The sequence below is a fragment of the Corvus moneduloides genome, chromosome 3 (assembly GCF_009650955.1).
Source record: "Corvus moneduloides isolate bCorMon1 chromosome 3, bCorMon1.pri, whole genome shotgun sequence".
In the NCBI taxonomy this organism is placed as follows: domain Eukaryota; kingdom Metazoa; phylum Chordata; class Aves; order Passeriformes; family Corvidae; genus Corvus; species Corvus moneduloides.
This window is the reverse complement of record NC_045478.1, coordinates 18,580,308-18,607,974: the sequence shown is the minus strand read 5'-3', so window position 1 is coordinate 18,607,974 and position 27,667 is coordinate 18,580,308. Positions and strand designations below refer to the sequence as shown.

The 27,667-nt window shown below is 38.8% G+C and overlaps 1 long non-coding RNA gene across 1 annotated transcript in view; it reads left to right on the top strand.

The window, feature by feature from the left end:
- The window catches only part of LOC116442108, a 145,288-nt gene that overhangs the window by 64,539 nt on the left and 53,082 nt on the right, over positions 1 to 27,667 (top strand). Inside the window, exon 3 of the long non-coding RNA XR_004239399.1 lies at positions 17,297 to 17,381. This is a non-coding gene — a long non-coding RNA (uncharacterized LOC116442108). The remainder of the gene's footprint in view (positions 1 to 17,296; positions 17,382 to 27,667) is intronic.

Below are 27,667 nucleotides of genomic sequence, written 5' to 3'. Positions count from 1 at the left end.
AAAGTGATTCTGCCATTCTAGGATAGGTGTCCCAAAAAGCAAAAACAAGACACTTTCCTGTCTGTGGCTCTCTCACTTCACCGACCAGAGATAAGTCCAGATGATGAACTTAAACCAGGCAAATAACTTCCAAACCACTGTCAGGTGAGGTGAATCCCACCTGCAAATTATTGTGTGGTTGCAGAAAGGTAACACACAAGAAATCAGGAACACTTCTGTATGGTAGGCTACCCTGCTGACTTCAAGAATTCTGTCCTTGAAAGCCATTTTGTGTTTTGAATCCCATTTTACAGATAGGGATACTGAGGCATGGAGTAATTCTGGCATTCAGGAATATTCTTTATGAGATTGTTCTTAAATTTTAAGACCACTCTTTTGCAGAATTGGGAATGAATATTCAGTGAGTGCACAAAGCCAATAAAAGCAGCAGCATTGCTGCTGAGAAGTTGGCTGCCCTGAGTTCTCTGGCTCACTCTGGGAAGGGGCACATGACACCTCCTGTGTGCCAAGGGCAGCCTGCAAGCTGAGGGATGTCTAGAGAAGTAATACACTCTTCCTTTGCTTACTCAGCTTGTTCCATTGCTCCCTCTGTGATTTCTGGCTTGATAGAAAGCAGTTTTTTTAAAAAAAAGTAATAAAAATATAAATATAAATAGGTAAATATAGCTCACATAGAAGTTAAATTTCCTAGGGCATCTTTCAGTTCAAGCATGACTGCTGTGCTGTGTATTCACATGCAGCATGAGTTTATAGTCTCATTACTTGGCACAAGCTATGAATAAAGTAAGCTTAACCAATAGGTGTGGGAAGAAATGCATTTTGAACCCTTGCTCTTGCTATGGTAGCATCCCCTGAGGAAAAATCAGATGCTGTGTTTCTGGGAAGAACAAAGACACAAAGCATTCCCCTGGCTGTTGGAGATGCTCCCATGCCAATCTGTGGCAGTAAACGGCACCAGCCAGCTGCAAAAAGGGGTCTTGGCACCAGCAGGACTCTCCCCTAGAGAGTCTCCCTGCGCCTCACCTCATGTATGGCTGTGCTTATGAGACAGTCAGGCCCAATTAAAAATATGACCGGAGGGTGTTGCCAGAAAGAGCAGTTTAGTGACTGCAATTAAACTGGTTGCTAATTATGGGATAGGATTTCTTTTTTTTTTTTCCCCTAAATGGATAATTTGTTTCACAGAATGCAGTCTGTGAGCACGCGTGTGAGTGCTTCTGTGTGTGCAAAGAAAATACTTCTCTAAAAATACTTTTTTCATTAGCTATTTCCTTTCCCTACTTGCTTCTCTTAGTTTTCAGACTGTGAGTTATACTTATTCAACATCTCTACCACAACTCAAACTTGCACCAATATTGCTCACAAAATTTTTAATTACTCGCACCAGGGCTGCTTTAGTCTTCTGGTGCTCATCTGTGGAGGTCACTGAGGGCCTCACAGTCATTTGGCTGCATGTTAATCTTGAATCCTTCAGCAGACTCTGGACTGCTATGGATAATTTTCTTTTTATTGTTGTTCTTTAATTAAACAGAAAATGATAAATTGTTTATGTCTATTGTGCAGTCTACAAATACTCGCTTCTTGGTTCATTACCATTATTATATGACATATGAAAAGAATGGAATGGAGCAGATTAATGAAGCCGCATGCTGGTCACAGTTTTGCTGAGAAACCTCAGATATCTGCAATCTGACAGCTATTTAGAGAGTGCTATCTGGCCTGATCAGATGTCTCTGGGCTGTGACCAAAACCCAGTGGCTTATTTCTTTAAACAACACACTTTTCAAAATTATGCATTAAAGATATTGACCATTGCTGTGCAAACCATAATAAATTAAGAAGTCTACTTAATTCCTCTAATGTGAAAAAGATATAAAATGCAGGATGAGATCTTTAGACAAAAGAAAATTAAAACTGCCTACTACCAAGCACATTAAGCACTAGTCAGAAGAACTGTAGCCACTACGTAGAATTCTACTTTCTCTGATGTAGGAAGACTGTGGGGAGCAGCAGTGATTGCTGGACATTTGGTGATCTTTGAAGGTGCTTTCCACAGTCAGAAAATTAAAGTGTCCACTTACCCTCTTTTTATTCTGCTTTTTTGCCTTTCACTCCTATCAAGCATACTCTCGGCCTTTTTTTCTGTCTGTGGATGAACTCCTGTTGTTTAATTTGCTCTCACATGTGCTGTTCTATTGAATACTGGGGATGTAACTTCCCATCACTAAGGTATTTATATCAATGTAAAGGGCATATAAAATGTTATTTTATGACCAAAACTTGGCCATACTTGTTTCATCCTTGTGCAAATGACAAAAGTGGAAAAAGAAGCCAAACTGTCGCAAAAATAGGATTTTTAATGGGAATGGGATTTATGCACAGTGATACATGTTTTACTAGCACAGGCAGTGACCTGTTTTTCTTTCCTCCTTTCTCTGTTTTGTAAAAGTATTTCCATCACTAATGCACCCCTGTTTCAGGGCCTGCCAGTGGCAAATCCAAATGGTCCATTAACTGTGAAGTCAATTGTCAGCTCTTCTGCCTCTAGTTTGGCACACTTCAGAGTGACTCGCTTCATTGATTCCACAGTGACTCTTTACTGCAGAAATAAATCTTGGGTCACATATCTTGAGGTTGATTCAAACTACAGTATTTTCTGTCAGATAAGTTGGCATATTTTTTCAATAGAAGCAAACTGGTAGCGTACACTACATGATGATTTGCTTTAACAGCAAACATTCAGATTCAGGTTTAAACTGCGATGGGCAGAATAAAGGTCAGGATTATGCTGAAGGGCATATGCATTTGAATATGTCTTTTTGAGCTTAAGGGACCATGATTGTTGGATAGGCATGTGATTTTGTTGTGCAACTGGAAGATGTATATGGTGTATTTGGTTACATTTAGTGGTTGCTTAGTGTTTATGGGAATGATGAGAATAAAATTTTCGTTCCTTCCCTTGCCATCTCACATCTTCTCTACACAGATCCATGGTGCAAAGCAATATTGGTTCTTACAATTATAGTAGCTCACTTGAAAGTATTGACCCATTCTCTAGAGCTCGTGGAAAAATAAAAGTAGTATTTGCTATCAGTGGACTCCACAATGATTTTGTTCCCTTAGATGATAATTCCTTCAACTTACTGATTTTGCACTGCTTTTAAACTTCTTGTCTTTCAGCATATTCTGAAAATGCATCTGCAGAGATAAGATGAATGTTTTTCTCTTTTTTTACAAAAAAAAAAAAAAAAAAGGTTTGTAAGGTTATTGCATAATTTCCTCAATGCAGCAGGGAAGAGACTGAAATTTTTCCTGGTGAAAAATTATTCCTATACATACTTTGTCCTGCAGTTCATTATCTTATGGTCAGTTTGGCTTGTTTTTCACTCTAAGCCGCTGTACTCTTGATTGCTTCAAGTTTACAAATTAGTCTGTTCTCAAAATCCACTCTAAGTGAACAGAAAGATAAAGACAAAGATAAAGAAGTCAGTTATGGCACAAGAGCTGGGCAGAAAGATTTGCTCCCTGGTATGGTTAACAGAGATACTTTTTCAATAATCAGATCAGGATTTGATATTGCCTGGACTGTCTGTAAATCAGTTTGCACTGACTCGTTTTCTGAAAATATTTTAACATAAAATACTGAATTTTAAGTGTTGTGATCTTTTCCCAACACGTGTGGGAAAGCATATGGAAATTTTTGAAAAGCAGAAGGATTTTTGCATTTATAGCTTCCATGATAAGTACAGAGGAGAAAGGTATTATGGGAAAAATATCCACATTACAACAAACAGACAAGAATACTTTTCCCCTATCAGTTATTTTTACTTCATTCCAAATGCTTCTGTAAACATAAAGAAATAAGCAATCTCTTCCACTTTTAATTAGAAATTTTAAATATTATTGTTATGGTTATGTATTTTATATACAACAGCAACAGTGGCAGGCTGTTTAGACTGTTGTGGTTTTTCTCTTCATGTTCATCTCTCATTAGGAAAATGTGCTCTAAATTAGTCGGAAAAAATCTCTTTTCCCACTGACGATAGCAAGATTTTGGAAAATGTCAAGTAGTTAAGAAGAGAAAACTTGCCCATTGCTCAAAAGAATATTTTAGTCCTAGCCCATGGACCTTCCTGTTACTCCTACTCAGACTTCCCACAGGATATTCCTGTCTCAAAGACTTACTTTAAAATAAATAAATAAGCACTATTGTTAATCTTCATTTGAGAAAGAATCCATGGAATACAAAAATGCATATTTATTTAACAAGACTCAGCAGTGCTCTTCAGGTTATTTTGTTCCCGCATACAAATTTTGTCATTAGCAGGGACATTCAGATCACGAAGGTGTCCCTGCACAGTGTTATGCACAATTGATTACATATATCTGCTGTTGAAAGTTAATAGAGTTCATCTAACTGTAAGCATTGCTCAATGATGTACAGACAGAATCACTATAGTTAAAAAAGGAAATTCACCTCCTGATAAAATAAGTAGTTTAGATGTGTTCTTTTGTACTAAATTTTTGTCTCTTTAGAAAGACTGTTATAATCCAAGGTATTAACAGGTAACTGAGACACAGAGAGTGTCTCACCCAAAGGTGCTTCTCTAAAGAGTTTCCTTAGGTAGTTTTCCATTTTAATTTCAAGTAAATTGCTATATAGTTATTCCAGAACTTAAATAACAGATGATGGAGAGAGAGTTCCAGACATCTATTCTTACTTCAGGATGTGTTTAACCCAGGCTGAATATAGGCAGCATAGTTTAGATGAAGATAAGGACGATATGGCTATTTCTTTGCATTAAATAATTCAAGATTTAGGAATACGTATATAATAAAAAAAAAAAAAATCCCTCTTCTATTTATTGCTATTTAATATGAATATAAATTCCCCTTTTGATGAGTTTAAAAGGTGAAGTTGTAAAGCACAGTCCCTGCTGAAGACAGAATTATACCTGGAAAACAGTGGTCCTGTAAATTATAAGGATTGCTTCATCTTTTTTGTGGAGATAAATTTGCACCTTTTTTGTTTCCCATGACCCCCTATTGTATTCAAACATATGTATCTTGCTCCTGGAGTCAGAATTTTCTTGTGGGAATATATAGAAAATGCTAAATGGAATGATGATTTCTTTTTGGCATTAAACCTAAACAAACATTTTTCTCCAAAGTTTTGAAAAATCCTGTTGTTTCTTTTTCTTCCCAAAACAATTTGGTTATTTTGCTCTGCTATTATTCTGTACATAATCCATTTTTCCCTCTCTAAAACTGATCCATCACCTTAGAAGAAAAAAATCTAAAGCCTCTGCAGGGAACATATAAAGCAAATGACCAGTTTGACTGTTATTCTCTTGATAAAACAATCTTATCACACATGGTTTTGCTAATGCAGAAAAATTGCAGAATATGAGATAATCATGCAATACATGTTGTGTGAAAATTATCCGTATTCTAAATTTTCAGAACAATAATATAATTTAATTTAGTTATAATTAGATACACTCAAGAAAATAGTACTATCAATGAAGTACATATCTTTGTCTGCATCTTCATGAATTTTCAGGAAATTACAGTAGACGGGTTTATTCTTAGCTGACAGCACAGAGCTGGTGCTGATACCTAGTTTATCTACATATGTAGTTTATTTTTTATAGGTGTTCTGCTACGTTATGGTAATATATGCAAAATTAGTTCTAATTAATTAGGTACAAAGATTAGTGTTCACATGTGATGACCAGATTCTGATTCTGATCTCCTTTATAGTTGCTGACATATTAATTTTAATGAAGATAACTAGGTATAACTGAGGATAGAATTTGTGTTCCACTTTTTTTTTAAATTTTTTTTTACAGTTTCTTTTTAAACACTGACTAAGCTATCTGCTAAAATATATCTAAGCTTATTAGTGCAAGGCTGTACGAAGTGTACTGCAAATGAAGTATAGAGGGAGATGCAAAGAAATAAATGGCCATTTTTTCCAACATGACTAGGCACCTGCAGGTCACGTTTGTTTCAAACCTGGTTTAAAGCTGTTTTATACCCAGAGATTATTGTGTAAGTCCACTGTGATCACCTACAATGACATCCCCTATAATCATAGAATCCATGAGTTAAACTTTTTTCTGTCTGAAGACTGTCTCTCTAAAACTAGCCAAACACGTCTACCTTCAAATTTTACTTATTAATCTCATTTTGAGGCAGTTTTATAGATTCAGGAGATTTCTTTTAAACTTCTGCTCTCCGAGGACAACAGAAATTTAATAAGGTATGCAGAATGTGATCAAGTAATGCTTTATCCTTCTGTTCTTTAAGTCAGACTGATCATCTTTTGATTTTGCGGTGAAACATTTCCATTTTTTATGTGTCCTTGAAATTTTCCTGTGAGATCTTTGAAATCTATAACATCCCTGAAATGTGCTCAGATGAAAAGAGTTAGCATTCCAATGCTAACTGCTGCCAAATGCAGATGCAATCTGACCTCCCTCTGCTGCTTCACCTTCTGTAATTATACACCCAAGGATCACCTTTTTGACCCTTCAATTGCAATTGCCTCTACCATCAGCAATTCCTTTTCAAAGGCTGCATCTAAGTTTAACTGCAAGAGAACACCAGGAGATACCCCAGATCCTGCTTGCTCCTTGTATAACGAGATCATGTGCTTAGATTTCACCTACATGGAGACAGGGATGTGGGAAATGGCTGGTGACTTTTCCAGATAGCATGCTAATGGAAAGCCAGGATGAAGCAGGGGTCAACACCTGTATCTGGAAATTCAGAAACACTCCTGGACTTTCGATTCCAGAAATAAGCAGAGAAGTTTCCTCCTGATATTGCCTCTTACATTGTTTGGTTGTGAGTATATTTCCTGTACAAAATCTGGAGTTTGTCCTCTGCATTATTTACTTTTATGCTGTGTTACCTTTTAGCAACAGTTTTCTGGTTTAGTTCAGATAACTTCTAAAACTTGTCTGAAATGCAAATATATAAATAAAATCCTCATATTTAGTAGGAATTAGGAAACATGTCTCCAAATGTTGGGGGTTTTTGTTGGTTTTTTTTTTTGCCTTGCCAACTTTTTCTTCCTTTAAAGTAACCAGAATATCCTGCATTGCTAAGTGAGATGCTGGCAGAAGCATCAATAGATATTCCTTTATTAACATAAATTTTAATCACAGAATCATCAGGTTGGAAGAGACCTCCAAGATCATCAAGTCCAACCCATGCTCTAACACCACCTCAACTAAACCATGGAATTGAGTGTCACATCCAATCTTTTTTTAAACACATCCAGGGATGGTGATTCCACCACCTCCCTGGGCAGACAAAGCCAGTACTTCACTACTCCTTCTGTGTAAAACTTTTTCCTAATATCCAACCTATATTTCCCTTGCTGCAGCTTGAGACTGTGTCCTCTTGTTCTGCCAGTTGCTGTCTTTTAGACAAAACCAGCAAGTTAGTTAAACAAGAGTTGTTTGTATAAACATTTGTTAATTGTCATTAATTGCCTTCCATATCTTCAATTTTTTTATTACTCTGGTACCTTGTTATTAATCAGATTATTCTGCCTGCTTGTTTCTGTGTCACAGCCTGATAGTAACTTAGGTTGTACTACCTAAGTAGTGGCACAGTTTATCTTTTCCAGGTTTTTGAGCTTTCATGATGTCCAGATGTAATAAAAATGAGCACTGATGGTCCAGAGAATTCCTTTCTACAATATTTCTTTAGAAGTTCTTTTGCACAGGTTTTCCAGTCCTGCTGATCCTACATATTTTTTTAAACTAGTGTTCCATGCTTGGTTATTAATGACTGAAATAAAAATCACTACCAAGCTTTTCCCAAGGGCACAAGAGGTGTATTTACTGACCACTTCTGCTGTTCCTAAGATCTTATCATTATTAATAAGAATCTACCAGCTCTAATAACGAATTAATGCCACTATTGGAATTATTTTTGTTTCTAAAATGTCCCCTCCATACTCTTGCTCTTATCTCTGCTGACTATAGATTTTTCCAGGAATTATTTTGATTCCTTCACCCATTTTCTACAAACCCAGTTTTCTGATTTCTATTTGCTACTAGCACTTTTCTTTTTTCCATTTTTTTAAATTTGAAAGCTATTGCTAATCCTCTTTAAATTAGATTGTGCTAATATTTTTTAACTTGTCTTTTGTCTTCTGTGTTTAATAAAGATCCAGTCATCATTCATGAATTTCTGATTATTTTCTATCCTCTCTGATGACGTTGCACATATTTGTTTTAAGACCATTTTATTTATTTTATCTAGAGAGGCAAATTTAAGTATTACTGATAAAGACTGGTGTCTTCATGTGATTATGGCAGGAACACAGAACTGAAGATACTACTGCTCATTAATTTTGCGATCAGGTGTTATCTAAGTTGAGGCAGCTTAAATAGTGTTATTCCATGGCTTGTTTAGGAAGTCGTCAATACTGTCTGTGGTGTGTCTAGAAACAACAATTAAATATAGGTCCAGCTTGTGCCATCCTAATGTGCCATGTGCTCCTGGGATCTTATTTAGGACTGACACAGCCCTCAAAGGGCCCTGTGGCTGTAAGGAGTTTGCATGGGATCCAGAGAATCCCCTGAGAGGAAAACAGGTGTCGGGAGAGTATTGGGAAGGTGGTGAATTAGCACATATGCTTGTTCTGATTTTATTCCATAGTTATTCAGTAATCCACAAGGGAAATGGACCCTTTTTTGGTGAATCCTTAAGACAGTGCAGCTCTCTTAGATTATGTCTTAGAGGTCATGGAGACAATAATCAGTATCTTTGTTTCATGTCATCACTAGTGCCTGATCTCTCAAGTGAGAACTCATGGAAAAAAAACAGACTAAATTTAGCCTTGATCCTACACATGCTTATTAAAAGAACACATCTTAAGTATTTGTCAGCTCTCTTGAAAATGCAAATGCATTACACAGTGAACACAGAAGAGGTGCTCTTCCCAATGTGCTCCATCCCTGGGGAGTGGTGCAGTAATTCTGTGTAAAACAAAGTCCCATTTCCATTTTCCTTCCAGTTGATATTTCTGTGTTTGTATGTGTATAGGACATGGACCTGGGTGGATACGGACGCACACATCACTTGTCAAAATGGGAATTTTTTTGCCCATATTTAAGAAGTCTTCTGAAAATCTCTGCAATTTCACAGATTTCCAACACACTACCCGAGGAGTAAGAACTACTTAACATCATACAAATTAATAGACCTGAGGTCTGTAATGAGCCCATGTTAATAAGTAGGGAATCAGTGAGAATCATTATTCTGTGATTATGGATAAAAAGCTTTTAAAGACTAGGACAATAGTTTATTTTGCAGTTTTCCTTTACCCTTTTTAGAATAAAATAGGCAGATAGGAAATTTTGTTACTACTAACTGGAGAACTAGCTTACCTGGAAAATTTTTATTTTGGAATTTCTGCCCTGCAGAAACTTGTATCCTCTCCTTGCCAAATGGCACATCTCAAATGAGATCCCCATCTCCTACAGCAAAATTATGTACTGCACTGGAAATAGATCTAGATTGGTATCATAGAAAGTGAGATGCCAGCAATAACCCATTTGACCAGATCAATCTGCCTGCTCCAAAACTGTCAAAGGCTAGGGAGTTGTTCAAAGAGCAGTCTCCAGGAAATAACTAACCTCTTACTTCTTCTCACATTTGCACTCACTTCTTAAATGTTTCTTGTCTGATCTCAGAAGGGTCATAATACTGTTATTAGAAGCTTTCCCTTCTTAAAAGGAAAAAAAAGGATATCTATGAAAATTGCAGTAATTTAAATTGGTCTTCCTGATCTGTCCAAAAATTATAAATTAACTTAATTATTTCCAGTGTTCAGTGTCTATAATTAACTCCTCAAGGAATACTAATTTTGACAACTCTTTTCCAAAAGTAATCACTTGATGTTTAACCACAGTAAATTGGAGCATCTCTTTATGGGAGGAAAATGAAAACATTCACATAAGCTCCCTGAGTTCTTCTGCTCAGTGCTGTAATATAAATTGGAGATTTGCAATATGCTTGTGCACAAATAAAACACACTAAGAGAAATCAACACATGCATGTCCCTCTTTTCTTTGCAAGTGTGTACACACAGGAGCTATTGCCATGCTTCATAACTTTGCACTCTCCCTGTGAAAGTTCAGATTAAATGGTAATGTACCGATCCAAGGCTAATGTGAAGGGATTAATATCTTTCCTGATTTTTGACAGGAAGAGGGAAAATCTATGTTCATAATAAGCTAAACCATATATTTTACTGGAAATGACATATGTAGAATGATTTTATAAAAATGAATCTGTCATTCTTTTCTGATGTAGTTCACTATCATAGGGCATCAAATTAATCTTTTATAGATCTGTGTTTGTGGTATTGGCTTATAATGATTTGTGGTTGTTTTCTTCCAACGAAGTAAACTCCTGTGAAACAGAAATGGCCATGAATGTTACAATCACAGAGCCTAAAGAAACTCTTCTGCTTGGGACTGATAGTCTCACCCTAGGGTGATTTTTCTGGGTCAGTTAAACTGTGTTGGCAGTCATTCTTTCACTGCCATGTGTCTGCTGCCAGTTAGCATTGATTGAACTGGTGGCACCTAAAGAAAGCCCATCAGTGTGAGTCCAGAAATTCAAGTTCCCCATGGGAAACCTCTCTGCAAGGAAGCAGACAGTCCTCTTAAGAACATATTGTCATTTCTTCATCCCTCTTTGAAGTCTTAGAGCAATGGAAGAGATTAAATATCTGTTCCCTCAGAAAGAGTTTAATAACACATCACCTTTATATTTACATTACAGGTTTAAATTCAGGTATTCTTGTTAGGCAGCTTGTGTATTAATCTCTATTCTTGGCTCCTCCATAGGGCAGGTATGCCCTTGCCTGTTGTGGCAGTCATCACTAGGATAGTGTTCTTGAGAGGATAACAGAACCTGAACTCCACCAAACCCACAGAGCCATGCAAAGACAGTAATATCAAGATCAGATCAGATACAGTATGTTTAACTTTATCAAATACATTATTGTAACAAAGAGGTTTCAATTTTTCTGCTAAATCATCTCCCTTGTCCCTAGATGGAGGCAGTTCCTTATGAAAGGAAAAGCGGGAGGGAGGGAAGCAGAGACTTTCGGGGTCCTGCAGGTTTCAGGATGGCACTTGCACAAAGAGAAGCAAAGTGCTTGTCCTCTGTTTTTTTGCAGGGTACAGATTCTTCTTTCCTGCTTCCAAGATCAGCTGAGTTCAAAACACAGGTGTCCTGGTTTTGGCCAGGACAGGGTTAACTTTCTGCAGTAGCCGGAAGAGGGCATGGCCAGGACCCTGATGGCATTTGATATCATCTCACATAATTGTCAGGGCAGGGGAGCAAACATGGCAGGGGTTTTTCTGTGCAAATAGTTTCTTTAGACATAGATGTATATAATCTTATAGCTTTTGTTATCAATATTGTTGCCGTTACTGTTGGTTTTCTTATCTCATTGCTGTTTCTAGTAAATAGTTCTTATCTCAACCCATGATCTTTGCCTTTTGTGCCTCCCACTGGAGAGGGAATGGCATGTGGTCCTTTTCATAGGAGTACTAAATTAGAGAATACCATAGCTAAACCAGGACAACACAACTATCTCATCCTGAAAATATGTTAAGGTACCCCTTTGTAAGAGGTAGCTTCTACCCCTATAAAATCTCAAGGCCTCCTATTCCTGTTGAAGGGGGGGTATTCTTAGTCTGAAGACCTCTGTTTTCAGGGAAGGAGAAGATAATGGACTTGCTGTCAGGATTCAGTTCTTCTACATCCTCCATGCCTTATTTAAGGTATAACTGAAATCTATGCTGTGACTGATATTTAGAAAGATCAAGAGTGGCTTTCTTAATACTATTTCTCCCCTAAGCACTAGGGTGATAATTTTCCTGTCCAATCACTGTCCAAACTGGTCTCACTTCTGGTTTTTTTTAGGTAAACGTTGCAGTGAAAAATCAAAAAGATTGAAGGGTTATAATTTTTTTCTTATCTGAAAAGTGTTATTCTTTTAACTTCATAAAATATTTGAAATGTTACATTGCAGAAGTTATTAGTACATTAAAAAATCTTTACACCAGTATTCTGTTCCCTAGATAAAATCAAGTGTTAAGACATTAAAAAGGAGCAAAACAGGTTTGTCCCAGAAAATTGGTATAAAGTTTTGTCTTTTTAACAGTGATTCAGGACTTCTTTTAGCCCTTTTCAAAAGAAATTTGTAGTGCATTCAGTAATTCTTTCCACAATACTTAGAATCAGTTTGAAAATTGATAATTCCAAGAGTTCTGGAAACCTAATGTAAATTGCTCGAAGGACAGAATGACAGCACTAATCGTATAAATCATGCTAGCACTAAATAGTGTATATTACTGAAAATTGTACTAACAAACAATATCCTTATCTGACATAATTTACAGTGTTATGATCATTGTATCATATATCCACCACCCACTGCCTCCTTCCCACTTCTTACAATTTATCATTTCATTCTCTAGGTTGGCATCCCACCTCATCAGTACTGACTTCCTTCTGGCTGCATGAGTGAATTCCTTGCACATAGTATCTTTGCCTACAGACCATCCCCCTGCAAGTGTGTTGATCAGGCCACAGAGTTCAAAAGCCACATTTGAGCTCAGACTGTGCAGATGGGGAAGATACCAAAAAAAGACAGCTCCTTCCAAATTGAGGGTCCATCTTGCCTGTTAGAAAATATCTGTACTTGTTTTGCTAGAGAAAGTATGTGTTTGATCCTGACTGATATCTGTGATTTTATATACTACTTGACTGTCAATGTGCTCACGGGCAGGGTGATTCATGCCAGCTGGCATTTTCCTAGGTCATGGCCAGATGTGATGCAAGGACACTACTTGCAAGAGGCAATATGGTCAACATTCCGCTTCTTTGAAGGGTGAAGGAAAGGAGCAATTCCCATGCCACTTTTTTCTCAGGGTTTGCCCACATCCCCTTTCTTGGCTGGCATGGGTGTAGTTTGCACCCAGAAAAGTGTAGTCCCTCCACCCTACAGTGTTCAACAAAGACAACAGAAGAAAAAGTAATTTTCTGCTAGGTTGAACAGGAGAGGAAACAATTTGCTACTCATGCCATCAGCCTTTTCTGGACCAAAACTGTAGTGGGGTCATGCTTGAGGCCTCCTCCATCATGCTGGGTGTACACAAATCTCATGTTACATATATCTATCTTCTTGCTTTATATGGATTTGAATTATTTTTCCTTATTGTTGTTTCATTTTGTATTGTTTTACTTCAGATGAAATAATTCTGTCCAATTAACCCCTTTGTGCAACATGAAAGTTGTAAGTCAGATATTTAGGTACAAGATGGGAAGTTTTGTAATTATTTTTCATATATTATACCCATGTGACAATTTATGTTGTAAAGCTACTACATTAACATTATATTTTAATTAAATGTTACTTTTAAAGGTATTTAACAAGATATCCATACATGCTTCCTCTTGGGATTACTAACTTTTATTATCTTAAGCGTGTCATAGAGGAAATTTATAAAAAATCCAGTGTTCGGCTTCTTTTTATTCCCTTTGTGATCCTGGTTTTGATAATCATTATTAAAGTACTGTTCAGCTTAATGGCTTTGCAGTAAAAAATAACAATGCCCTTGAGAGAAGAAGAGATTTATTGGAACCACAATGCAAATAAAAAAACTATTGCCAAGTTTGGTGTTTTCCTAAAAGCTTTGTCTATACTAGTAAATAAAATGGGCCAGAGACTATTCTCTGTCCCTGAGGACAAATGATATGGCACAACCCACATTTAGGCAGTTAAACCCTCTTAATTCTCAAAACAAGGGAACTACATCCATACTGCTGATTGCGAGCAATCCTTAGAGTGCATCACCCCCCCAAATCATGGTCTGGGACTGTTTGTGGTGGTGTTAATTGGTTTACATCCAAAAGTCTGCCAGGAGCTAAGCTAACAGGGTGGATGCTTCTGTCCTTGCACAGGCTCTGTTGCTTATTAGTATAGTCATGGCCATATTTCTACGGAACATTGATCGCACAGCACAGCCAGTGATTGAGGGCTGTGGTAACCATTCATGGCACTTGTTCAAGTTGCAGCTCAGTACTAGTACTTTCAACTCAGAACAAAAAATGTTGGATTTGAATACTCAAAATAAAACAATTCCTTGGTTTACAGAATGTCTTTGAACAAAGGAGTAAATTCATGTCATGTAGGTGAAAGATGAGCTGCCCTCAAAAGATGGCTAAAAACAATGGATAAAAAGAAATTAAAACCCACTGGCTTCTAACCTTACTAAAGGAACACCTAACTAAAGAAAAACTTTTATTTTTGTATTCTAAACACTCTTAAGGTTCTCTGTGAAATCTAAGTCAGGCTTTTAAATGAAGCTTGGCTTTCATTGTGCTTTAACCCTTAAACAGGGGACAAATGAATTTTCTTGGAGCTCCTGCTGAGGCAAATGGCCCTTAGTGCACTTGTTGAGAGCTAGCTGAGGTATTTCTGTGTTACGCTGAGCTGTGCACCCTGCATCCTGTGCAAGACATAAATCCTTCCCTGCTCGCCCTTTACTTCAGGCAAGAAGCAACTCTGATGCTGTTGGTATCAGCATTAACTCTGTATGGCAGGCTGAGCCATGGCACGCTGAAGCATCAAGGAATGAAGGTCAGGCAATACCCTTTGTCTCTCAATGCTCAGGTGAGCAGGGTGCCAGGCGTCACATTCAAGAAAACAAGGCTATTTATAGGGGAGATCATTGCCTGCAACTCAGGAAAGCGCTTGAGCACATGATCAATATCCAGCATGTTTGCAGCTGGCTGTATGAAACAAAATTTCACTGGTTTCCTGGATTCTGAACGTTCAAAGAGTAAGAAAGATCTCTTGAGAAGGAGACATAAAAGCACCAGGGCAACAGAAAGAGGACAATTATGCCAGATTTTATTTTAAAACACTGAGCTATAAATGTGAACAAGAGCAAAATGGAAAAGCAGTTCAAAACACTGGAGGAGGCAGGCAGCCAAAACATTTGTCTGAAAAAGCAGCTTCTGTGGTACACTTGGGCTAGAATGTCTTGTGTTTGTAGCTTGCTCTCAATGTTGGTTGACTTGAACATGATTTTGCTTCTGCAGCCAAAAGCAGCCAAGGCCTAATGGATATAGTACATTCTTTGCCATCTTCTGTTAAAAAGTAATATAGCAGTTTAACACTGAAAAATTTGCATCTTTGAAAATGGAAAGCAAAATCGTCTGTCTCTATTTCTGATGGATATGGATTTTCTTATTTTGCTGGAGTTTTTTCCCTAGAAAATTTAAACTTATGTTCGGTACCTTTTCTATTTAAATTAGCTATGGACCTATTCAGATGTTTTTCAAAGAGCTAATCCAGCAGAAAGTTTTTCAGAGTCTTTCCAGATCTAGACAGAGAGTCAGGGATTATGAAAAGAGTGAAAGCCACAAAATCTGCAGCTAGCAAAAACTGTTGACTTTGATGCTGGGATACAGCCCTGTTTGGTGCCTCTTACAGCTATTGCTAGGACTGCTGACAAGTTCCCGTTTCCTCAGTGATGAAGAAGTAATTTTAGCCACAGCAATTAGCAAAATAGCTGGATATGGACATTCAGCTGAGGAGCACAACAACAAAGATGTAGTCTTTGGTCACATTGAAATGAAAGAAATTCCATCTGCATACATACAAAAAAGGGTCAGAATAATCACAGAAGCAGTACAGGCTCGGTCCTTTAAGATTGTTTAAACTTGGTGAGGCAACACTCTTCATTTAACTTTGAAGTTGGCCTGTTCTGAGCAGGAGCTTGGATTTACATAGATCCCTTTGAACCTAAATTATACTCAGGTTCTAATTTTAATATTCTATAGAAACTTAGCAAAGCAAGGTAAAAATTAACTAGATATCATCTATACCTTTCTAATCTGCTTTATTTATGGTAAATAGTATCTTCACTTCATTTAGAAACATAGAAATCCTGGTATTTATATTTCAATATCCACATAATTTCCAGAAGTCATCCAGATATAGACACAGCTAGATGAAACAATCTTCAGTTAGTGTTTTACTCGGCACACAATCTAATTAATATTTTAATATTGGGTCTTCCCACACAACCATTTTTCTAAACTACATATATTAAAAGGTAAATCACACCTAAAATGTTGGAAAATTATGCTGGACCTCAGAGAATTTCAGTAGTTTTTATACCACACACACTACGAGTTTCTTTTTCAGCTTGAAGCTCTGAGCTTCAGGTTTCAGCAAACCCAAAATTCAAAGGAAGGTTAAGGAAAATTACGTTTTCTCTGCTTCTTAGTCAAAACCATTAATGCCACAAAGGTTTCCATGGCTACCGTGGTACCGTGACACTGAAAAAACAATTTATTAAATCAATGAAAAAGTAAAAAAAGAGAACACGAAAGAAAAGACCTCTGCTTTAACAAAATTTCAATATAAATATTAAGATGAAAGAGAACCACACATACACAGGCAGAAAGCAGGCTGAGTTGGTACCACAGCAAGGCACTTCTGAGCAGCTTCATTAGCAATTGCACTTCATTTAAATGGGCTTCTCATCCTCTCAAAGCAGCATGGGGAAGTTCAAGTTTAAAGGTGGCCCTAAGAGATGATGAAGATTTCTCACAGTGAAAAATTAAAACAGAAGCATGGTGACTAGTGCAGACAGGTAAATTTATCAGGTAAATGAGGGGACTTAAAAGTTCCCAGGCTGTCACTGCATGGCAAGAGTGCTGGCCTCACACCACAGCCTGACCCAGGCCTTGCAGACAGAAAAGATTATGGCTGCGTTTTGTGAAGGAACCCAGTCCTTAATTATGAACAGTCTCGACATTTTCATAAGCAAAAAATGGTCTTTTCTGGTGCCACGTTAACATTTAAGCCACCTTTGAAATGTAAACAAGTGAGTGAATGTGTCTTATGTGTGAAAAAGGTGCAGGAAAAGTCTATTCAAAGGAGAGTGTGGATGCAATTGGATTAAAGTATTTTAGGTTGCTAAGTAAGTATATGTATATCATCTCTTATCATGGCACAGTCACTGTTTGTTGCAACACAAAATACTCTTCTAGGCTTGTATTATAACAAATGTTTGTATTTTAAAATAGAATCTGTAATTTGATTATTTATTCCTGCTAAAAATCTGGCCCTTATTAATTTTAACATTAAAAATTTCATAAGAATTTTCTCTGCTCATTGTTACATTTAACTGATGATGAATATATTTCTTCCTTTCTTCTCTCCTTTCTACAGAGCAAGGTCAGCTTTCTGTATGGTTCATGGTAAGCCAGCATTGAAAGGCAGTATCATCCATCATTTAGGTTTCCTCAGAAGCTACGTGAGTATGGCTGTTGTTGGCTTATAGCTATCCTTGAAAATTTCACCTGGTTAGGTTGGCCTGTCTGGTTCTACCCTCTTAAATTTCACTGTCACTTGACTCCTTGTGGAAATGAGAAATATTTACACTGCTAGAGAATATTAATATTTTACCTTTAATCTTCATGCTCAGCAGTTGCTTCCATTTGTAACTAAGCACATTCACAGAAATTATGTTTCTTGCTCAGATGCTTTGAGGGCTGATATAAACTCAGTGGGACTCTGAACTGGCATCTTTTTCAGTGAGTCCTCTAGTTTTGGCAGTATTAAGCTGTTTCAGAAAGATTTGATGGTTTTTTAAATTGCTTTAGTATAAACAGAAAATAATTTTTCAAAATAGTAATAAAATAATGGCATTTTGATTTTTCAATGGGAAATATCTTTATTGCTATTATTAATTGACTTCATTTAATTTTCTTTCCATTTCATTCTGATTTTATTTTTAAAACTTAAATACCAGTTTCTCACATTCAAGGTTAACATTGTGGTTCAGGTGAAGCAAAATATTATTTTTAAGAATCTGGTTCTTAGAAAGTATTTTCAGCTATCTTATTTTAAAGTAATTGTTGTTAGTATTAAATTTACTTTTATTTTCCTTAACTGAAAAAAAAGAAGCTGGCAGCACAGCTTTAATCTTAACAGGATCTTTAGTAATGAGGGCAGCTGCTCACTAGATAAATGGCTTTCATTTATTCACTCATTTCATCTTGGACACCTAATGTGATTGACAAATGTGTCTATTCAGGTTTTTCACTTGTTCTGACATCCTAGTGCTGGCAGAACTTCACTGAATTACTTGAGAAAATCAAACTGTTGCCACAAATCAACAGGTGCAAACTTATGAATGTCTTTCGCACCAAGCACGGCGGAAATAATCTCAAGAGAATAATTACGTGAGAAGTGATGATGGGTCTTTCTAATAGAGAGCCAGCAGACAAACATACATAGTTTGCAATGAATTGCTGAGATCTGACTGTCTGCTCAAAGCCAGTGATGGAGCATGATAATTCTGCTGCAATGTCTCTGATACTCAGACTTGAAGGGATCATTTAATTTACTCAGACTGAGCTGATTAGGTGCCTTAATTCTCAGGCTCTGAGTACCTTACAGTACTTCAGGGCAGTTTGGCTAGACAGCCTGTTAGTCCTTCCTCCCTGACCACTGGCAATAGTCCTGAGGATGTCCAAAACCTATGGACTGGTAATCTATGCAGTGAAAGGATGTAAGTCTGGGTATTTAAATGTAAAATTCTAACCGCATAATTAAAGTTCTATTTTCACAAAAATTTCTTCCTATAAAGTAAGCTCAACATATCAGTCATGCATTTTTCTTTATGCAGGATCTTCAGGGGCCCCTGTACTCCCTATAGGATTATATTTCACGAGCCATCTGCTGAGAATCAAGGAAAACCTTTATGCTTCCATCATTCTACCCTTCCTCTTGCAGGATAACACAGGCACAGTAACAGCTGAAAAATCCTGGAAAAAGCCTTCCTGTTTTCTGTTGCTCTTCAACTCTTTTATGACCCAGCCCTCTTCTGATACTTAACAGTGCATTCATGGGCCATATTCTAAAACAAAAATAGGTGACTAGTCAAGCAGCAGAAGTGATACTCCTTTTTGACTTTTGTATAGCATGTTTTACTCCTAGGGATTGTACTCTCACAATATAAAAGTTGTAAATTTGACAGAACACTTACTTGAGGCTTATGAAAAATACAGAACTGTCAGTAAAGCAGCTATTACTGAACGGTGTAACTAATGACAGAATCTTTTTTGATTTTGTTATTACTAAAATCTTTTTTTCCATACTTGATCTAGAAATCATAGAATCATTGAGGTTGAAAAATATCTCCAAATTCGAGTCCAACTGTTAGTCTAGCACTGCCAAGTCCACCACTAAATCATGTCCCTAAGTCACTAAAGCATGTCCCTAAATGATCCATATTGCCCACTCAGTGCTGTCTACCTTGTATTTCTGCTTCCCTTGATTTTCAGGAGAAGTCTCTCATCTGCTCACTAGACAGACCTGACAGCAGGGAATTTCTATCCTCACCATTGTGGGAGCACTTAGACAAAGTCTATGAGCTTGAAAAACATAGCCCTTACAGATGGTGTTATCAGTGATAGGCAGTGCCAGAGATGATAAAAGCATTTAAACCAGTAGAGAGGATGAAAGGGTGGCAGTCTGTGTTTATATAGTGGCATTAGTTTCTTAGGAAGTAGATGAAGCAGGAAAGAAGAAAGAAGAGACAGTAATCAGAGTACCAGAGCAGCCACCACACCTTGCTGAGGATAAGATTAAGCCCTTCATCTGTGCCTATTGAGGACACACAAACACAGTGTGAGGTACATGGCTGTCTGCAGGAAAACGTCCTAACAACGTCTGAAGGTTTTTGTTGCTTTCTGGAAGGAATAAGAAAAATAAATTGTTCTGAGTAGAAGAGAACCACCTGTACTGAGTGGCTATGGTGCAGCAAGGCCTGGAAACAAATGGTAAATGCAGCCATGGAAGGAGCCCATATACAGTTGTAAAGATACACATTGGGTGTCCGTATAATTACTTGCTTGAATTAAGTCTAGTGAGCTGTATTTCTTACAAAATCAAGCCAAAAGGTAAATGAACAAAGCAAAAGATGTCCTTAAAAATTACTGGTATAAAGGTTAAGGTTTTGTGAAGCGTATATACATCTTATGTAAATAGTACAAAAAGGACTATCTCTAGGATAAGTAGTTTATATCGCGCATATTAAGCATTTTCTCCTTATTCATCTTGATATCAAAGCTATTATTCAACTTTAAACCATAATGTTTAAGTAATTACTTATTCTAATTACTTTAGGCAATAAAATATATTTATACCTTTTTAACAGCAATTTCTTAATTTGCATATTTTCATTAATTTAAAAAAATGAATAATTTAGAAGCACAGTAACAGGTGATTTATACTAAAAGACATTTTGTCTGTGAAGAACAGTTTACCCATTTTTCCCATATATAGCACTGGGCAGCAGCCCAAGAGCTTTGGTGTCTGCACTATGGAAACTAAAGGGCTGCAACATCTTTTAGATGGCTCCTTTGCTGTGGATCTGTTAATAAAACAACTTCGGCTGTTTCCAGATTATCCCAGCTATGACTGATCGAGGCCTGGTGCAAGTTAGAAAAGCCTCAAGGCTGCTCTAAATTATGAATGTCATATGGTCCCCAGAGAAACCTATTACATAGGGTAATGCCTCATTTGCAAGGAGCCAGAGCTCTGTGAGGCTGCGGACGGTCTCTTCAGTCTTTGTTTTCACTGAACACAGTGGTGGCAGATTCAGATCTAGGCCAGGCAACAAAATCCAAATTCTGAATATCATACTCTTTGAGCTGGGTTTTGTTGCACTTACCATGTTGAAAGTACATAGCAACTTGCATTATTGAGGCGCTGGAGCACATTCAAAGAAGGGCAGTGAAGGTGGTGAAGGGTCTGCAGCACAGATCTGGTGAGGATTGGCTGAGGGAGCTAGGGTTGCTTAGCCTGGAGAGAAGGAGGCGCAGGAGAGACATCACTCTCTACAGCTACCTGAAAGGAGGCTGTAGAGAGGTGGGAGTCAGTGCCCTCCCAAGTAACAAACCATAAGACAAGAAGAAATGGCCTCATGTTGTGCCAGGGGAGGTTTAGATTGGATATTAGGAAAAATTTCTTCACTGAAAAGGTTGTCAAGCACTGGAACAGGCTGCTCAGGGAAGAGATTGAGTCAGCATCCATGGGGGTATTTAAAAGTCGTGGAGATGTGGCACTTAGGGGCATGGTTTAGTGATGGACTTGTCAGTGCTGGATTAATGGTCAGACTTGATGATCTTAGAGGACTTTAGGAGGAAGAAGTCAAATTAGAGAAAACAAGAGTTTTTGGACCTGATGTACATGATAAAATAATCTTGTGACAGGTTTGGCCACTTGTGGAAAGTTTAAGGATTCATAAATAGAACATCTCTGGGTGACAGCACGCCCTGGTATGGAGCATGGTGTGCAGCCCTCTGCAGAATTGTTACCTTCATTATCCACCACACATCTGTGCTGAGCACTGTACTGGAGTTAATTTGGGGATTTCTATCCCACTCTCCTCTGCATAATATAAACCACTACTCAGAGTCTAAAGCAGCAGTGAAGCACTGTTTAGATCAAAAGAATGACAGGATTCAGCCCCATAAATACACACATTCTGTTGCATAGTATATGTTACCCTCAAATCTGTTATCTCTAAGTTTTAGCCATAAATCATATTCTGCTTCAAGAAAATGGATACTCCACGTGCTTGACACGACAGTTCCATTGGAGAGAAGGAGAGTACTGTGAACACACAGCAGGATCTGTTATAACTAATGCCAGACAGAAATCAATGCAGATTTATGCCATCCAAGAAGCCAGCCTATAAAATTTTATGAAATAAACATTGAAGAAAATGAAACAAAAAGGTACAGGTTCTAATTAAACTATTCTATTGATAGTCTTGCACAATGTCATTGTTCTTGATGTCTCATTTGTACAGTTTTAAATAACCAGGATAGATCATTGACCCAAAGTTACTGCAGATTTACCCATGTATTTTTGGAACTGGGAGTTGTAGTGGTTTTGATTCAAAATATCCATTATTTACTTATTTTCCTTCTGTGAGATAAGAATTAGGAGAAAAGCAAAGCAGGCACAAACCTTAAACAGTTGCAGTACAATGAAAGAGCTTTATTACTAACAGAATTAAAAGTAAAGAGAAAACAACAAAACAAAATTAAAGTAAATCCCCCCCCCCCCCCCCTTTCCAGCACTTCTTTCCTTTTATCCAGCTCACACAAGGGATAACAGAACATGGGATGTTAGTCAGTGTTGCAGTTCTTGAAAAGTCTTTCTCTTATGCTTAAGGAAGAAAAGGTTTTCCTTCAGTTGCACGTGGTTCCCAAACTGCCACCAACAGCACACCCGCCCGGAAACAAACAGTCTGCTGTGTGTAGAACATCTCTCTCATGAAGAATTTCACAGTTCTTTCATACTACAAAACATGGGCCATCACATGGGGTTATTCATCTTTTTAAGGATAAGTTATTTTGGCCTGCACACAGAGGCTTTTCTTCGCCACAAGTCTCTAACAGCCTCTCACTACTTCTATATAGCCTGGCATAGGCATTCTTCACAATCTTCACAGGCACACGAGGATACTCCATCCCCCCATGTTCTTTCATTGGATTAAAGAGACAAACAGTTTGTGGTATTACGGTTTCTTACCACGGCATGCAAGAAGGTTTCTTTTAAGCTGCGCGCCAGAATCGCGGCACCGCCCTCTTCTCTCCCGTCGCCATTTCCAGCTCTGTCCCACGTGACTCACTTCTCTTTCTCTCTGACTCTGAAACCGCCATGTTGAAGGGTGTTCTTGTTCGGGCTTGACGGCGGGGAAAGCCTCGCTCCCTCTGTGCTGCTGGCTGCACGGTGTCCTCTTCAGTTCAGCACGAAGTGTGCTGGCTGCAGACAGGAGGCTCTGCCGGCTCCAGCTGGCTCCGCCGGCTCCGCATGGAGAGGAGAGGGACCCGCCTGTCCCCAGAAGCTGCGCTGGATGAGTTTAGCTGTGAGCAGTCCATGGCTGGTTTGAGCTGCCTGCGGCTCTGGGACAGTCCCCCCCAGCGACCCAGGGTCCGTGCCGTGGTGCTGAGAAAGGGGAAAGGGGCAGTGGCCCCGGCCCGGCCCAGCGGGGCCGGGAGGCTCGGAGCCCCCCCACCTTCCAGCAGGCGAGCTCCGACCAAAAGGGGAAGTCCCGCCTTTCTGTGTGGTTTAAATATGTAAATTGTGAGAAGCGTAATTGGTCTTAAAGACTGTCCATCAACTCAGGGTCAACCCAACACATTCCACCCCTCGCTTCTTAAAATTTACATATCCAAAAGTTACTTAAAATAGCAAAACCAGAGCTAAAAGAAAACAAATTCCATAAACCTCCACCCCTAGAATTTTTACCACTACTACAAAGCAAATTTCTTCTATTATTCTACTTAATGTTATAACTTTCTACTTGCTCTGCTTATTATTTTCTCCTAATTAATCTTCATCTCACAGCGCTCATTAATTGCCCGCATTCTCCACCATTGATGTAGCGGGTTGAGTTCGAAACCGGGCGGAAACACCAATTAAATGTAGTGGTTTTGATTCAAAATATCCATTATTTACTTATTTTCCTTCTGTGAGATAAGAATTAGGAGAAAAGCAAAGCAGGCACAAACCTTAAACAGTTGCAGTACAATGAAAGAGCTTTATTACTAACAGAATTAAAAGTAAAGAGAAAACAACAAAACAAAATTAAAGTAAATCCCCCCCCCCCCCCCCTTTCCAGCACTTCTTTCCTTTTATCCAGCTCACACAAGGGATAACAGAACATGGGATGTTAGTCAGTGTTGCAGTTCTTGAAAAGTCTTTCTCTTATGCTTAAGGAAGAAAAGGTTTTCCTTCAGTTGCACGTGGTTCCCAAACTGCCACCAACAGCACACCCGCCCGGAAACAAACAGTCTGCTGTGTGTAGAACATCTCTCTCATGAAGAATTTCACAGTTCTTTCATACTACAAAACATGGGCCATCACATGGGGTTATTCATCTTTTTAAGGATAAGTTATTTTGGCCTGCACACAGAGGCTTTTCTTCGCCACAAGTCTCTAACAGCCTCTCACTACTTCTATATAGCCTGGCATAGGCATTCTTCACAATCTTCACAGGCACACGAGGATACTCCATCCCCCCATGTTCTTTCATTGGATTAAAGAGACAAACAGTTTGTGGTATTACGGTTTCTTACCACGGCATGCAAGAAGGTTTCTTTTAAGCTGCGCGCCAGAATCGCGGCACCGCCCTCTTCTCTCCCGTCGCCATTTCCAGCTCTGTCCCACGTGACTCACTTCTCTTTCTCTCTGACTCTGAAACCGCCATGTTGAAGGGTGTTCTTGTTCGGGCTTGACGGCGGGGAAAGCCTCGCTCCCTCTGTGCTGCTGGCTGCACGGTGTCCTCTTCAGTTCAGCACGAAGTGTGCTGGCTGCAGACAGGAGGCTCTGCCGGCTCCAGCTGGCTCCGCCGGCTCCGCATGGAGAGGAGAGGGACCCGCCTGTCCCCAGAAGCTGCGCTGGATGAGTTTAGCTGTGAGCAGTCCATGGCTGGTTTGAGCTGCCTGCGGCTCTGGGACAGTCCCCCCCAGCGACCCAGGGTCCGTGCCGTGGTGCTGAGAAAGGGGAAAGGGGCAGTGGCCCCGGCCCGGCCCAGCGGGGCCGGGAGGCTCGGAGCCCCCCCACCTTCCAGCAGGCGAGCTCCGACCAAAAGGGGAAGTCCCGCCTTTCTGTGTGGTTTAAATATGTAAATTGTGAGAAGCGTAATTGGTCTTAAAGACTGTCCATCAACTCAGGGTCAACCCAACACAGGAGTAAAATAAAATTGAAGTTCATCTAGATTTACAAGGATCAAACTTAAATACTCTGATTCAGCAAAGACTATTCTTTTTTTCCAAATATACTCAAGATAGAGTATTTTATATGCTGAGATTGTCACCCAGACAGTGCAGCTGCTTGCTCAAGCAAGAAAAGTGTTGCTGTTAAAAGATCAACAGTGAGATGCTGTGTATCACAAAAAAAAAAGTTTTAGTTAATAGAGCTTTATCACCTCCAGGACTGGCATTACAGAAACTTACAAAGTTCCTTGATTGCTGCAGTTACATGCAAGCTGCCAAAAGTGTTTTGACTGGGTGGTTTAACTCAGAGAGGTTTCTTGGCAAGGACACAGTATTGTAGACAAATGCTCCAAAGCTTTCTTTGTGTCACTGGTCAGTTGGTCAGTGTTAAGTATTACAGGAGAAAGATGGGAAGAGTAAAAGTTATTATTCTTCCTCACTCTAGACACTGGACCGATTCTGGAAGCCCAAAAAGCAGATACATAGGGCAAGAAGGGCACACAATGTTTTCCTTTCAACTGTAGTTCAAATCTAGCAAACATACAAAATGGATTATGTTTGGATTTAATGGAAAAGTAGCTTCCAGACAAAGAAAGAAGATGCAGTGATCTTCTCCTCCACCCCAACCAGTGGAATACCTAAACAAGAAAATCAAATTTGGTCCAGAAATTCCTCAAGCCAACAGTTTAAAGATCTCAAGTGAAGAGCTTGGGCTGTCTCAATTACAGGAGAAAAATAATTTATGTAACATAAAGAGAATAAAAATTTGTCAGATTTCTTTAAAATCACATCTGTTCATCATGCATTATGTTTGGTGACAGAAAGAGCAAACTCTAAAGCACTATATGATAAAAGAGAGGAAGCATGGCTTCCAGTTTTGGTACCCTTCCAGTCCTGCATCCAAGTCATTTATGAAGCTATTGAAGAGCACAGGACTGAGGATGCAGAACCTCATTGCATGATGACCATTAGTGACAGGTCATCAGTCTGATGTCACCCCATTCACTATAACCCTTTGTACCCAACCCATGAGCCAGCTGCTCACCCATCACATGATGTGTTTATCCAGCTGTGTGCAGGATATTTTATCCTGAAGGATACAGTGAGGGACACTATCAACCGCTTCATTGCATTCGTAGTTAATAGAACTGGCTTGTTGATTGTCATCACATTCTCCTGTAGGTATTATGAACCTGCAATGGCTAGCAGTTAAAACCTCTTCATGCAGCAGCTTATATTACAACATTGTTTCCTGTTACTAAAGCTGTGATAGTATTGTCACAGGATTATACCCTAATAAAAGGCATCTATGATTCTATTATTACTAGAATCATAGGTTGAAAGGGACCTTAAAGATCATCCAGTTCCAACTCCCCTGCCATGGGCAAGGACACCTTTCACCAGACCAGGTTGCTCAGAGCCCCATCCAACCTGGCTTTTAACATTCCCAGGGATGGACTGTCCACACTTCTCTGGGCAACCTGTTGCAGTGCCTCACCGCTCTGACTGTAAAGAATTTCTTCGTAATATCTAATCTAAACCTACTGTTTGAAGTAGGTTTAATGGCTGCTGTTTGAAGCCATTCCCCCTTGTCCTGTCACTACGTGCCCTTGTAAATATTTTCTCTCTGTCTTTTTTGCAGGCTTCCATCAGGTACTGGAAGGCTGCAATTAGATCACCTCAAAGCCTTCTCTTTTTCCAGGCTGAACAATCCAAAATCTCTCAGCTTTTCCTCCATCTCTCTAATTACCATGACAGACTCACTCCAACAGGTTGATGTCCTTCCTGTGCTAGGGACCCCTTTAAAATACTTATTTTCTAAATTACAAACATAGTAGTGTCAAACTATTTGTATTATTTGATGGAAGACTTTTCTTAATAACTTGTGGATGCAAGGAGAGATTCTTATTTGTCATTCTGTCATTCAGTGTGGTGCAACACTTACAGCAGTTTATTAGCATGGGTCAGATTTTTCTCCAACAGTTTTCACACAGCTTTGTAATTCTCCTTGTCTTGCACATCTGTATAATGAGAGATTAGAAAATAAGGAAATGGTAGGGGAAAACTTAAAGAACTTTGAAATAAATACGGATTCTTAATTGACTTATTCTTTCTTTGCATGTTTTGTTGGGTTTTTTCAGTTCTGTGGTTTCTCTTTGAGATCACAGTTTGGGTGCTTATTTTCCCAGCTGGTTCCAGGGTGGATTCCTCTACACAACACAAAAATCCTCTCCTAAAGTGAGGAGCATTCTTGGCATTTCTGGTTAATTATACATTTTAAGGGTGTGTCTAGCAGAGAACCAAAACCATTGACATAACTGCAACAAAAAGCTCCTCACTATGACTCTTACTGAGGGCAAATATTTCTGTTTTCAAAGGTTTATAGCGCATTTTGAAATGAACACTTAGTTCATTTCAATGTGGAATCATACTCCTCTGTTTTCAGACAGAGGTGTGCCATTTTTCTAAGCCACTGACCATTTGTACTAAGAAGTGTTCCGAGTCACACATAAATTGGTGTGTTACCTACATGCCATTGTCTTGTTAGGGTTAGAGCTCACCAGCTCGTGAGCCCAGCTCCAGTGGTTGAGACACTCATCCTTTGGCTTAGAGCTGATTATCAAACACTTGGTTATCAGACAGAGAAGTCAAACAGGCTGACTTCCAGGACAGATCACCAATTTTTTAAGGAATAAGGGAAGACAGACCACTCTGGTACAGAGTAAACAAATCTTCCCTCCCGTCTTTGAAACCCTGGGATCCCAGTGTCCCTAACTAACTTATTAACTGGGCCAGAAAA